The following is a 12,689-nucleotide window of genomic DNA, read 5'->3' as shown; positions in this document are numbered from 1 at the left end:
TAGAGCTTGCTATGTTATGCTGTAGGATGATTGGCTTGGAAATAGAATAGTTCTGTCCGCAAAGGTAATAAAGTATCCTGCTAAAGGGTTTTCCACAAAACGCTTTTCTTACATTAAATGTCTTTGTGGGAAGTAATGGAGTCTTTCTTATACAATGACAGTGCTGTTAAGAAGCAGGTTGACTCCAGTTGGCTAAATTAATCTGATATCAGAAGAGTATTTACCCTCCATAAATCAGAAGCGTCGTGTTCAGAGAAGTATTCAGACCTTGACTGAGAGACTTTTTGTTTCTCTGTAGCTTCTTTTCTTTCCTAGCAGAGGGTATCTAAAGTTTCCATTATGTTTCTGGACGAGCTCCACAGCAATCTGCATGAGGGTGTGCTGAAGCAGACCATGGCACACAATAGCTTTTTCTGGCAGCAAAGTAACAAGTAGGGATTGTAGGACTGAACCCAAGGTTGATATGACACATATTGTTTCCTAACATTTATAACTTTCAAGCAGAGTTCAAAGTATGTGAATTCCAAATTCCTTTTGATATTGCTAATGTCTGTGTTAGTGCTTAGCATGATTTGATTTACCTCTATAATAATAAAGCTATACTTGGGGCAACCCTAATCTTGGCTCTGCGTGTTTGCTTTGGATATAGTCTATAGTTACAGAATTATTTATTAAACTCTTCCTTGTATGTGTGGTAGAACAGAGACTGCATAGCTGCATGAATTGCATGATACTGTTGGGGAATATTATTCAATATTTTTGACTTCCAATTATTTTTTTTTAACAACAACACAGATTAGAGAAAAAATGCTGTAAAATAAAATTAAAGATTATATTTAACTTGTCATGCAAAAGCCTTCAGAGAAGATGCTTTTCTTTACTTTAGTCCTTAACTCACCCCGTCATACATGAATATTCTAAGATGTTATACATTAGAAATATTCAAGATAACACTATCATCTAAAAGCTTTGCAGTACCATGGGCACAGCAGCACAAGATGAGCTATTCTTATCCTTACCTTTTTCTTTCAGGTAGCCAGATGAACAGTTCAATACAGAATTTTTTCTTCTCTTGTTTAAAAACAATTGGCAATAGCAGCATACATTCAATGAACCAAGCTGTTTTCACTCCATTCAATACATGGAGCTGCATGAAAAGTGGTCTTTGCCTCACTGTATTCACGGACATCATATTGTGCATGTGTAGATAAACAGAGGCAAATATGTGTAACGCGCCTTTGCAGAATAGCCTGTCAGAGGTTTAGTTTGCTTTTGACACACGTACGCATCACAAAACACTAAAGGAAATCCTGCCGAGTGGTATTACTGCACATGCAGTTAATGGTGTGGGAAAGCTGATTATGGCAGATAATTAGCAAATTAAAGGCAAATAAAGTTTCGTTTCCAAACCAACTGTTAGTAGGTGCAATTGGAAATCCTGAACTTATAACTTTAATATACTTTTTTATTGTGATAATGCCAAGAGAACCTGGTCATGGTTCCACTTTTTCTTGACACATGCGTATCAGAAGTACAGTTAGTGCCTGCCTGAGAGAGCCTATAACAAAAGGAGTCAAGAAAAGGACAGCTAGGAAACTCACTGTATTAACAAATCCACTGTGATTACGGTAATAAGCAGCGGTCATGCCACAGCTGTGGCAAGGAATCTGTTACCTTTCTTTCAAAGTCCTTTACTGAGTATATGGATACATTTTTAATGATAAAGGTAATTTTATGCAATTATAAATTAAAAATAATAAGCTCTGGAGTGTCTGGAAATGTGCTCTCATTGCTCTGTGAAAAGGTTCATGTTTGCATCTTCTTCCCTCATTAGGAATAAACCTTAAGTGACTGGTAAAGGACTAAGAGAGAGGACACATTTAGACTGTGTGGTTAGCACATATACCAGTGTTTCCATGAGTTCCTTTTTTAAAAACTGTTTTTTGCAGGCAATACAACTAAACTGAGTGTTTCTTGTAAGGAAGATCCCTCTGTGTTCACTGGTTTTTACTGTGGATCTGAACGACAATGCATAAACAGTCTGGTAAAAAGTTTGGGGATTAGAAGAAGTGGGTGTTGAAGTGGCCCAGGAACAACAGGAGCATGGACCAACACAGAACAGACAGTGCTTTTGTGTGTGGGTGTTTATTTTATGGTCCCTCCTGCTGTTTAATTCTTATTCTAATTACCATGAGGTTCAAGTTTTTACCTCTCAGATCGTGCTAGTGGGATATGGTATCTCTATGAAAAGTGTCAGATGTCATATATTTATTACAGTTTTGCTGATGATAGCAAAAGAAAAACTCTTATTGGAAACATCAGACCTCTTTCCCTAAATACTATGCAGCAGCCGCTGTTTTAGAGAACACCATTTGTGTGTCCAAAATAGAACCTTTCTTTCTGAGAAAAGAACATATGAAATAATATATTCAGTTTTTGTCTGCCAGAACTTAAGGCATTCCTGGGAAAATGGCTGGAAACAGCTGGGTTTCAGCAAGATGGGGAGAGATATGTCACTGCCCTGAGAAGGTGTCACTCTGTTAGCTCACTTTGAAGATCTTGAGTAAATACAAAGGGGCAACTTAATATAATACTTATCCTAACATTTATTTGAAGTTTGTTCTATCCAGGTAAGGAAGGCTCCTTTGCACGGGGTTACTGGCTGCAGTGGATGTAAGGGACACATTTCTTTTCAGTGTGGTTTTTGGGCATCTGTCAGTCTTCAGCATATCCCTCTGAGGCAGAGAACTGACCGCAAATGGAGAAACAGGGGGATGGAGTAAGTAGTGAAGGTCCCAGAACTCTTTGGTTTGTCCTTGGGTTATTTATTTTTTTCCAGTGTCTAAGAGTCATAAAGTTCAGGGGAAAGACTGGTTAAGAGAAATGCCAGAGAAGATCACTTCTGCTTGGAGTAAGAGCAAGGATGTCTCTGAATTTGGAGATGAAGAAAACACCTGATGTTAATGTTGGACTGAAGAATGGATTGAGGGCAGAATCCTGTTTGCTTGCTACTCTGCTGCATTTCTGTATGGAAAAATTTGCTAGCTTCAATTTGTGTCTTCTGGAGTTGGGTCACAGTGAGGCAGGCATATGGCAGCTTGCATAATGCTGAGAGCAAGATGCAGGCATCCTGGATGAATAGTAATTGGCTTCAGGAAGGAGACAAAAAATTTACAATAAGCAGATACCGGCTTTGTGAGTCGGTCCTATGTGCCCCTTGAAAGATGAATGTTTTGAAGAATATATAAACTCTTGTCTATTGGAAACATGTTTGGTACAAATATCTATGAATTATAATATTAGCACTCTCTTAGTAGTAAAAAGCACATTGGCTGCCTTGCTAATGACAAGATCTGAGTCCTGACCCAAAAAGTTTAGTATAGGAACCAAGGCCTAAACAGAAGAATATTCATATGTCTGAATAGGGAAGGCAGCAGTTCTTTATTGTATCACAGTGGTTGTACACCTGGTGCCAGATCTTTTCTCTGGCTAGGCAAGTTATACATGCTTCCAAGAAAAAAGAAAGTGAAAGGGGTATAAGGTAAAATATATAAAGGGACTCCTTAGATATCAATGGTGAGCATTTAGCATTCAGCTAGTGTTCTTGGTTTGTTTTTTTTTTTAATTCTCAGGAAAAGTTAGAATATGAAGCATACTAAAATGATTATAATAAGATTTATATAATAACTCATTCTTCACTGGTCTTAAGGAAGTTTTAAAGCATTGAATGTAGCCCCAAGGTGAAGGGATGTAAAAGGCTGGTGTGTAGGGAGAAGTTTGGAACCACTGTTTGGGTTTTTAATCTCAATCATATAAACCGAATGACTAGGTTTGCGAGGCTGACATTATTTCATAAAGGGCAGAGGTAAGACTGAAGCAATAAGTTTTGAAAAGTGATACAGATCAACTATAATTTACGTCTTTGAGTGCAGTGAAGTCATACACCCCAGCTTTTTATATAATTATTTGTTTTACGTTATTCTCACCTATTTGCCATAGCCTCCTTTTCCATCCCAGAACAGCTACTTCCTGAGTGGGAAACCATAATGAATCTCTGTATCATACAGAGTTTGGAGGACTTATTCATTTTTCCTGCAAAAGTTAAATAAAGTGCAAAACTTTCAGCTCATCAATCCTTTAGCAAGCTGTCCAAGGTGACATTTCATTAGCACATTTTGTCAGTGGATAAATTGTACAGCATGCTCTGAAGAGAAGGTGGAAAACATCCAGTCCTTTTTCATTAGATCCATCCGAAGCTGAACCGCTGGAGATTACATACAAAAAGCACATGAGACAGAGAAAGTGCTATTCTGTCTATAAACTGCATTAATCATTCATTCCCTTCTGAGTGCTTTGAGTCACTGTCCTGTCTCTGGTTAGGCCCAAAACTGGCGATTTAATTTTGAGCTGCATGACAGATACATTTCAAGGAAAATCACAGACATAACGACTCCTGCCAGGCTTGATAAAGTCCTCATTCGTCAATTAAGGATCTTCCAATAAGGCAAGATGGATAGAGCAAAATGAGGCAGATCACATGGTAATATGTTCAGGGTTGGGATTGCCAGCTTTTTTTCCCCTCTCTTTTATGCACGCACAAGCACATATTTCCCAAAACACACACACACACACACGCGCGCGCGCGCGCGCTCCTTTTCTTGTTTCTGGGAGTAGAAATAATTAGGGAGCTTTAATTCAATAGTATGAACTAATTACCTAAAGGACAGGGATTTCTTTGCTGCTCCACTGACAGTAAGTGTCAAAGGGCTGACCAAAGATAATAAATACCTGAGGAGTCACTCATTTACTGCAGTGTCAAAATGATTTTCTCTTAGTGAAATATTCCTAGCTATGCTGGAAATGAATGTTCAAATAAAAATGATTTATGTAAAGAAATAATGGTGCAGCAAAATCAAATGAATTGCTGGAAAATGTGCTACATAAACAAGTGAAGGTCCAAGAATAAAGAGGAGACACAATGCAATAGATTAATGACCAATTTAAATTAGTGATAAGCTAATTAAAGGGGCACCGTCAGGTTAAAATCATGGGTCTGATACGGAGTTAAGTCAGTGGATGCCTTAGGTATTGAAGGGTCATTTTGCAGTTCAAGGCTTGGTTAAGTACAAAGTCATCCCTGTTGAGAGGTTCAGAATCAAACATCCCTGACAAACTTTATCTGTAGATGTTCTAGCCTAGGATAAGAAGGCTATACCCTTGGGCACCTTTATGTATAAATGAGTCATTTAAGAAATTCTTGGAATACCTTTCACCTAAAATTCCTCTATTGGGTGGTGAAAGCACAAATATTGCTGGAAGCCCTACAATTGTGTTAAGAAGCCTCAAAGGATTGCCCATTTCACTCAGCTCTTTTGATGATACTGGGAGGAGGAACTGATTCATAAATATTGTTTTCCTGGTTCCACCCCCTCTTTTGACTTTGCTTCTGGTTTTGCCTTTCTAGCAGCTATTATAACCTGTCTATCACTTCCCACCACTAAGAATATGGTTTGTTTTATTCCCTAAGTTGAAGGATACGATATTCATAGAAGTCAGACATACATTGTTTTTCGGTGGCTCATTTCTAGTAAAACATTACTCTTTAGACTATTTAAAAGAGAAATGGTTGGTCCCCACTAGCCCACAATGAAAACCATGAAATACTACAGTCTGTGCTAGATTCAGAAGAGATTTCTTCTTGCACACTTGGTGCTCTGACTTTCTGTTGTACCTCATTCCATCTCCAGTGAAGGCTTTTTCTGACATTTAGAGTAAATGAAGACATAACTCCTTATATTCTTGTCTTCTGCCTGCATTTAGAGTGCCACTGGAGGAGACACAGATCCTAAACTGGACCTGTCTTATGACTGGAAGGTTCAATCAAAGAGTGGGAGAGCACAGAAGTGGTGGAAAGTCACCTTTACCTTCTCTTCTTCCATCTTTTAGCACAAGAAATACAATAATAGATAATTCCCTTATATCCTAAGTACATGGTTTGTGCTTTAATCTTTCACTTTTGTGATGAATATTATGAAGCAATTTACTTTTAATTTTTAATCAGTTTAAGCTTTTCTTCTAGTTGTACATATACTACTGTGTTGTTGTTATTGACAAGATTTGCTGGCTGCAAGGAATTGTTTGAATCTCAAAATGCTATTTTAAATTAAACTTTGAAAGAAGGTTTCCAAATTCCTCCTTCCTTTCCTCCCACTTCCTTCTCAAATATTTTAAAGCTGCTGCTTCTTACACAAGGCAGTGCTTAGAAGCTGGCTTTTTATATGTTTTTCATCTTCTAGATCTTGCCTACCCATATGATTGAACAAAAGTAAATCTTGCAGTTAAAATTTCTTTGTTGAGTTCTCAGAAGTAACAGAATAAGATTATGACATTGTTTAAGTTAGCAGAAGTTAGCAGACTTTGTGCAGCTGCTCAGAAGTAATTGACTGTTCTGATATTAATGTCTGTACTCTGGGTGGCAAGACCTTTTCATTTTCTACAGCTACATTAGGCAACATCCTCCTTCTCATTAAATTTTGGCAGTTAGAAGCACTCAAGTCTTTGCAGAGAAATTTTCACTCTGGAGTAAACTTGATCTTTATTTTATGTACTATTTTCCATAATATCTGGAACACCCAAGATTAACAAGCATTTTCTACTAGCCTGACTTCAGTCTCTCCATTTAATTTCATGATGACACACTCACATTTTTGACATCACAGCCAGTTGCTTTATAACTTGTGCTTTCATAAATATACAAGAAAAATAATTTCACAAAATTTGCTGTGAAGGCATGAATGCATTTTTTATGTACTCATAAATTAGTCGACTTGTTTTGAAAGTTTCACCTGAAAGAGAAAATAGTGATCATGTTGCAAAGGACTTTCATTGACAGATATATTTTTGTTCACGTTTTTCCAAGTCATTTCACAGACCTTTTGCAAGCAAAGTCAGTAGACACCCGACACTTTTGAGAGAAGAGTTAAATGGATTGCATTGAAAAATTCCATATATTCCCATAATTTTTACTTTCTTATGGTTATAAATATGCTGAATTTTACTAGAAACTGCAGTTTATTTTTATTTACAGATGATGTTTGAAGCCTGTTGGAACACTAAGCAGACTTTGGCTTTGATGCTGCAGTCAGTGGGAAGACGTCCTCATTTTTTTTATACCCCTGTTCTTATGAAATGCATTATATCTGAAAGACTCTCACACTGAAGAAAAGGGGAAAAAAAGGCAGCTGATGCAAATATGTCTTTTGCTGGAAAGCAAGTGATATTTAAGGAATGAAAGATTGCTATCTAGCACCAGTCCTATAGGTGATTCTCAAAATATTCATTTTAGAGCCCTAAGGTGGCATTTTAGATGTCTTTTATAAAGTTGGCTTCAAAAATATAATGTCAAGTTCAACTTTTAGCCCAGGGAAGCTATCGCTCTGACTGTCTGTTTGGAGTCCATGCTAGGAAATGTGAACAGGGAAATGTTCTATGGGATGCTCCTGTCTCCCACAGAGCTCAAAGGCATACAGGTATGTCTCCTTATTTTCTCCATATTTCCCATGTATTGGCATTCAAGGAGGCATGCAAAACCTCCTTGAAGCCACAGAACTTTCTCTGGCAGCTTTTTCTCTGCTCTGCTTCCTCAGTCTGCCGGTGGGGTGGGAGACCAGGCAGGGATGGGTGTGGACAAGTCCTGTTGTGCTGCTCAGAGAGCAAAGGTGATTAAGGACCCCTCACCCTGGGCAATGACAAATCTTGGTGTACTTCATCACTGTCAGAGAAGAATGTTCTCTGCAGATTTTTTAGAAGTCTGAAAGCCTAAATAAGAGAAAAGTGATACTGAGGAAGAAACAAGAGGGTGTTGAAAACTTAAGGTATTTTTTGCACGCAGGCCTAATTTAGGGCTATTGACAAGCACTGAGACAATAAACCTTTCGTGTCCTTAGAAATTAGTCCTACAAATGTGAAATAGTTTCTATGTACCTGTATAAAATCCAAAGACAAATGCATCACTGTTGTTTAAAGGGCTAGAATATGTCAGTTTATTTAATACTCTACTTAACGTGTTTTAACGAAAAGAAACTATGTTAGATAAGTGTGTTCAGAAATTTCTTCACTTTGGTAAAACCAAAATAGTTTTAATGAAATAATTGCATTTAATTGCAATTTCAAGAAAGGTAACAATAAATGTTCTTAGAGGTTCTGTATATGTAATCTTAAGAATAACTTTAACAGCATTTATCTTTCAATAGCCGGAGCCCCTAAATGTCACTATGGCTCATCCAACAGTAAAACTAATGTTCCTATTTGCAGGTATTGTTCACACTGCCCTTATTTTCTCCCTTTCATAAAATTATATTTAGATTATACATATTGTAGTAAAACCGTGGTAACTATACAAATGATGATATGAAATCATGGCCCAAGATGTTTTATTTCAAGATGATCTTTGTTACTGTGGTTACGACAAGTTTATTGTAGTTGTAAATACAAATAAAATACACCATAGTTTTATCTTGGTGTCTCTATTATAACCCAAATTTGCTTCATGGAACAGTAGCTCTTATAGTTTCTTTGTAATTAATGTGGTAGTTTTATTTTCTACCTACTTTTATGTCATTCATCCTGAGGCTGGAAGCTTCTAAAGGCAGATGAGGAATGGGATGAAAAACACAAGGTGTTTTTTACTTAAAAAAAATCTGAGGATTCTTCATAGAATCTTAGAGTCATAGAATCATTTAGGTTGGAAAGACCCTGAAGATCATTAAGTCAAACTGTTAACCTATCACTACCAAATCCACCACTAAACCATGTCCCCAAGCACCACATCTACATGTCTTTAAATACCTCCAGGGATGGTGACTCAACCACTTTCCTGGGCAGCCTGTTCCAATGTTCGTCAACCCTTTCAGTGAATAATTTCTTCCTAGTATCCAATCTACACTTCCCCTGGTGCAACCTGAGGCCTTTTCCTCTTGTCCCACTGCTTGTTACCTGGGAGAAGACCAACACCCTCCTCGCTACAACCTCCTTTCAGGTAGTTGTAGAGAGCAGTAAGGTCTCCCCTGAGACCTTATAATTTTATGTCTCAGTTCCCAGTAATTTGGTGAAGTCTATAAAGTGCTTCTGAAATCCTCTAAGAGGAAAATTTATGCAAGCGCTATAATAAATGCAGGCATAAAAGTATTTATATCTTTGGTTGCATTCACACACAATTTTTTATACATGAATATTTCTAGTTTGTTTTTATACATGTATATACATACATGCATACAGAAGTATATATGATGCCAACTCCACGACATACATATATTGTGTTGGCATCTGCTTCTAACTGCATACTATCATTTATACTCTCATTCTTTTTTCTTTTTCTTTTTTTTGTTTGAAAAAAGGATACTCTTCCATCAAAAAAAAATAAAAAAGAAATCTCCATTATCAGGTCTTCTTATGTTCCTCTGTTTCTACACTGTATAAAAATAATTATATATGTTGGGCAAAAAGCAGCACTTACAAAGTAGGAGAGTCTTTTTGTTCTATGTTGTGGTTTGGTAAGAAACCAAAACCACAGTGTCCTACAGCAATACATTACAGGGTGTCTATTCTAGACAGAATGTCATGTGAATGGACAGATTTAAGAGTCTAAGAGAGAAAGCATGAACAGCATGGGACCTATACACAGTGACACTTCACCATTTACTCTTCTTGCTTCCATAGAGAATAATGTTGATGTTTTGGCTGCCCATACACAGGTTTCATACCAGATTTGAGAAGACGTTCAAGCTATATCACCACATTTTGCACTTTGAATTTTTTTTCAAAAGAAATAAGATACCCTCACTGGTGCTTGATTAAACACTTTTTTCTTTCCCAACAAGTTTTGATGCTTATTGGACCATTTGGATTTCTGAAGATTAATTACTAGGCACAGGTGATCAGAATGTGCTCACAGAAGTGAATAATAGTGTTAAAATTACACTACCAGGACCCTGACTTTTTAAACATCTCAAAAGCGTGAATATGAATAATTCTGATTTCTTCTAAACAGTGAAACAGAATAGAAAAACTAACCGTTGTTGAATTTATTTGGTTCCTAACTGGTTTGATGACCTGTAGTTGATATGTACCAATTAGGTGAGGAGGTAATATCATAAAAGCCTAACAGCAGGTCTCAAGGAGCATATAGAGAAGGTTAAATTAATTACTTTCTCAATAATAGCTCTAATAGTCTTCCATGTAAACTATATTATAAGGTGAAACTTTTGATTTTGAAAGGCTATATATGGAGCACACCTCAGGTAGCTTCATGGCTGGAAATAAAGCAGATTTCTTACAACTATAAACCTAGCTGTTTGTCTTGCAACATTTTACACTACAGTCCAATTAGCTGTGCTACATGCTACCAGTTGGTAAGTGAAAACTTTGCCTTCATTAAGTTTTCATTACATTTCCAATAGTCTGTTATGGAACAGAGATGTGGTTTATAGTATGATCAAGGCATTAATGTACCACCTGTTCTGTCCCATAATACTTACTCTGTTTAATGGAATAAAGGTCATAGTGGGAACTCGTTTAAACATCCAATGAAAGAATTAAAAAAGATCATGCTGCATACTGCAGATTATATAGGACACCCACACCATATACTCTGTTTTCTCCTTTCTTTTGTGCTCTTAACTTCTATTTAGATCTCTCATCTATCTGTGAGATAATGGTAATGATGTATTTAAACATAGGTTTGGAGCACAAAGGTCTACTATCTCAGGTTTTTTACTTTGCTAATGGCTATTATATAATACTGCTTAGAAACAGAAAACAACCTTGAAAAGTCTTTACATTCCTATCTTGTTTCTAAGGTCTCACATATTTCTGCTTTTAGAGCCTAGTAAGGTTAGGACACCCAAGCCGTGGTCTTCACTGATAATTTGGTAGCTAACATTGGTGCTTAAAGACAAAAGACCAAACCCAAAATGCACAGGGTAACTAAGAAAATCTGTCCTACATGAAAAGAAATAGTAGGTCTTTCCTTCCTCTCGATGGCAGCCAGTTTGGGCATCTGTAATAACATAAGAGTTACAAACAAAGGAGTTATTAAAAAATAATCTCCACATTAAAATGCCTGTGTGACTAATAGGTAGAAACTCTTGCATGTAGTGCTATAAATCTTACTGCTAGCACTAAACCCTTCTAATGATAGGTTAGACTGACGAAATGTGTTCAAATTTATATGCAGCAAAGACTAATGTGATTTTTTTAGATTCCATCTTTAGCTTGGAACAAAATAAGGGATCTCTTAGGGAATCCAAATAAACAAGTAGGTGCAAATCATCTACTACTCTCCTATTTATCCTGACAGTAAATAGTTGTAGGTCATCAGCTTCTGCTCATTCAGAAAAGAAAGAAATTAAAACAAAACCTAGCTGTCTACTACAATGCACTATCAAGATACTAAAGGTGAAGTAGTTGATTTCCACCTTTATTTGGATTCCCTAAGAGATCTTTTTTTTTTCTTTTAATCTTTTCTGTGATTACAGAAGGAGCTAATTCAGCCCTGTTGCCTTAAATACACCAGCATATGACTATAATTCAGACAGCTTTAAGTAAACTCTGAACACAGGGTCTTTGTTTTGATCTTGGCTATAATGTCTGCAAACAGGTATGTTTCTACTAGTATTTGAATGATAACAGTATCTGAGTTATTAAAATATTTATTGTTTTAAGGAATTAAGAATTTAGAATATGCCACATTTTTGCGGATTTAAGTGAGAGACCCCACCTTCCCTGTGTGGTTCTGTGAGTTGAGGCCTGTTTCTGAGATTCATGAAACACAATATTGCTGATTTCAATTTTTTCAGTCTTCAACTGCCCTTTCACTTGACATTCTCTTGTCTAGCATTCTGTTCCTATAAGTGGAGGGTAATGAAAATAAGGTAGATCCCTGCTTCTTAAAATCCTTGAAAACATTTATATCATGCATTTACTCTGGTTTAAGAGTGTTATGAGTATTTGTTAGGAATGACCTCTGTAACTCACAGGCTCTGGGTAGCACATTTAACTACTTAGCTCAAACCTCAGTCATGTACTTTTTCTGGTAAAAAAAAATTCTTTTTCAACTGTACTTTTCAAACTAATGATCAATTACAATCCCAAAGAACAAGAATATATTTCTGTATAAAACTACAACCCTTAAGAAAGTTTTCAGTGTTTGAAGAACAGTTCAGAAAGAAATAGCACTGTATTACTAGCATTGTGTCAAAAGTGGCCTGATGATAATACAAAATATATGTGCTTAAAAGAATTTATGGGAATTAGCTGTCTGTCCCACTGAAAACCAGTGAAATGAGTTGTTAACTATAATAATGCATTGAAAATTCTAGTATTACATGCAAGAATGCTAAAACTCCATATTAGTGGGTGTGTCAGTATGTTTTAGAGCAGCACTTTTATTAAAATCTTTTTATCAAGAAACAGTTTGTGAATTTTAGAGTAATATATTACTGTTTAGGGTTTTTTCCATCTCAAATGGAAAAAAATAATATCCCATTAAATGGTTGGAATATTAGTGATGAGAAAATTATTAAAATACATGCCTTAGAGAGAGGATAGTTTATATTAAAAGTCAGTAACGATACACTGTAACATTATGGGGAAAAGTTGTAATATAATTGGGAGCTAAATGAGAAGCTAAG

Source organism: Phalacrocorax aristotelis, chromosome Z (genome assembly GCF_949628215.1).
Source record: "Phalacrocorax aristotelis chromosome Z, bGulAri2.1, whole genome shotgun sequence".
NCBI classification, from domain to species: Eukaryota; Metazoa; Chordata; class Aves; order Suliformes; family Phalacrocoracidae; genus Phalacrocorax; species Phalacrocorax aristotelis.
The sequence above is the reverse complement of the archived record's forward strand: the minus strand, read 5'-3'. Positions refer to the sequence as shown.